The following is a 2,834-nucleotide window of genomic DNA, read 5'->3' as shown; positions in this document are numbered from 1 at the left end:
GATTGTAGAAAAATATAAACTTTAGTATACACAGTTTTGTAACAAATGCTTGCCAATGACACTCTAAGTAAAGCAGCTTCTAAGGGGCTATTAAGCAGCTTCTAAAGAGACCTTACAAAGGGCAGGGAGGGCCGGCCTGGTGGCGCACTGCTACAGTGCGCCGCTTGGGAGCGAAGCGGCGCTCCCACTGAGGGTTCGGATCCCACATACAGACCGGCCACGCACTGGCTGAGCGAGGTGCGGGTGCAACACCGAGGGTTGTGATCCCGTTGCCGGTCCGGGTCCGGTACAGGTCCGACACTGAGGGTTGCGATCCATTGCCGGTCATGAAAAAAAGACAAAAAGGAAAAAAAAAAAAAAAAAACAAAGGGCAGGGGGCCCAAGTACACTAAACATTCCAAGAAGGGGGAAGCCCCCATGCGGTTCAGGAACTGGCTAGTTCCTTATCTCCCCAAGAAAGATATACGATTGAGAGAAGCGCTGTTTCTTATCAGGGGGTACCAGCCTAAGCCCACCTGTAAATCTAAAGGTGCCACAGATCTATCGGGGTACCAGCCTGCTAAAGTCTGCCCATAAATCCAAGGGAGCCACAGATAACCAACAACTCATCCTGTCATAAAGATCTGTTCAGGAAAAAATGTATAAAAGGTGCTTGTATTGTAAACGGGGCACCGCTTTTATCCTAGAGACGAAGCGACCCCAGCATGCTGGAATGATTAAACCTCATGTTTATTGCAATGGCCTCTAGCTCGTGGTCTTTGTGAGGTGAGCCATCCCGACAGGTGGGACTTGTGCATGGTGCACAGGTCTTACATTTTGGGGGGCTCGTCCGGGATTGGGCTCACTCTCTCTGGGACCAGAGACTAGAGAACGGAGGATCGCTCGAGCAAGGTACCGCGGTTGTCTGTCTGACTGTGTCTGTTTTTTTTGTTGTCTGCTGTAAGCTGTCTGTTATAATATGGTTTCGGTGACTCCAGGATGGAGTCATCAGTCTGGTTTCAGTGGCTCCGGGACGGAATCACCGGTCTGATTTTAGATTTTCTGAGGCTCCGAGGCGGAGCCATCTGTAGTGGCCAAGCGGCGGGTAGACGTACCAGCACATCGCAGCCACAGGAATACTGGAGGACGCTCCAGATTCCTCTGTGGGAGACGAACAAGTTCGGCTCCATGGGAGATCTCTAGGAAGGAGACCCCTCCGGAGTTCTCTGATAATCTGGTTGCGGTGCCCATGGCTAGGGCGCGTCAGTGTTTTGTTCTTTGTTTGTCTGGTTGCATGTGTGTGGGGACTGACGATTTTCTGGGGCGACATGGGGCAGACTATCTCAACCCCTTTAAGTCTGACTCTAAAATACTGGACTGATGTAAAGAACAGAGCTAATAATTTGTCTGTGCAGGTTAGAAGGAATAAATGGACCACATTGTGTTCTTCGGAGTGGCCAGCTTTCCAACTCGGCTGGCCTGCTGAAGGTTCCTTCTCTCAGCCATTGATTACAGCAGTGAAAAGGAAAATTTTCAGTTCTGAAAGTCACCCAGACCAGATACCTTATATTGTTGTCTGGGAAGATTTAGTCACAGATCCTCCTCCGTGGGTCCATCCCTTTGTTCCCTTAACAGGTCCAACGGCTGTATTTGCTCTCTGAGAAGTAAAAGAGAAACCGGAGGTCCTGCCGTCCACCGACTTGGACTGGCTTCTATCTGATCCTCCTCTCCCTCCCTATCCTCCTACTCTCCAATCACAGGCAGCCAGCCCATCAGCCCCGCCAGAGGACCCACCAGAAAACGAATCCGAGGGAGGGCCTGCTCAAGGGACATGCAGTAAATGAGTGGCCTCTCCAGAGGCAATCCATATCTTCCCCCTGCGGGCTTATGGCCCTCCTAATGAAGAGGGCAACCAGCCCTTAAAATACTGGCCTTTCTCCTCTTCCGATCTTTACAACTGGAAAACTCAGAATCCCCCTTTCTCTGAAAACCCCCAAGGTCTCACTAACCTTGTAGAATCCCTTCTCTTTACTCATCAGCCCACCTGGGATGACTGTCAGCAACTCCTCCAGGTCCTGTTCACCACTGAGGAGAAACAACGGATTGTCCTGGAGGCTCGAAAAAACGTTCCAGGAGCCGGTGGGCGGCCCACCCTCCTCCCTGATGTTATAGATGCAGGGTTCCTGTTGACCAGACCAAACTGGGATTTCAACTTGGCAGAAGGTAGGGAGCACCTGAAGATCTATCACCAGGCTCTAATGGCAGGTCTCCAGGGGGCAGCAAAACGCCCCACCAATTTGACTAAGGTAAGAGAGCCCAGTGAGTCTCCACCAGCATTTCTGGAGAGACTCATGGAGGCATTCCATCAGTTTACCCCATATGATCCTGGTAGTGAAGAGCATAAGGCTACAGTGATGGTTGCTTTTATTGACCAGTCTAGTAAAGACATCAGAAAGAAACTGCAGAAGCTTGAAGGGTTGCAAGATAAGTCATTAAGGGAATTAGTGCAGGGTGGCTGAAAAAGTTTATCATAATAGAGAGTCAGAAGAAGAAAAAATAAATAAAAAAAGAAAAGCGCCAAAAAAGAAATTTTCACAAAATTCTGGCCACTGTAGTTAGGGAAGCTAGGGAGCCTAATAAAACAGCACCAGGCATCAAAAAGGGACCCTGGCAAAGGATCAATGTGTGTACTGTAAGGAGAGAGGACACTGGGTTCGAAACTGCCATAGGAAAAAGAAAGAGCCTCAGGGCCCCAAAGTCTTGGCCCTGCAGGAGGTCAATGACTAGAGGGGACGGGATTCGGATCCCCTCCCCGAACCCAGGGTAACTCTCAAAGTGGAGGGGAAGCCTACTCA

The sequence above is a fragment of the Galeopterus variegatus genome, unplaced genomic scaffold (assembly GCF_000696425.1).
Source record: "Galeopterus variegatus unplaced genomic scaffold, G_variegatus-3.0.2 Scaffold9006, whole genome shotgun sequence".
Lineage (NCBI taxonomy): Eukaryota > Metazoa > Chordata > Mammalia > Dermoptera > Cynocephalidae > Galeopterus > Galeopterus variegatus.
This window is presented reverse-complemented; position numbering follows the sequence as displayed.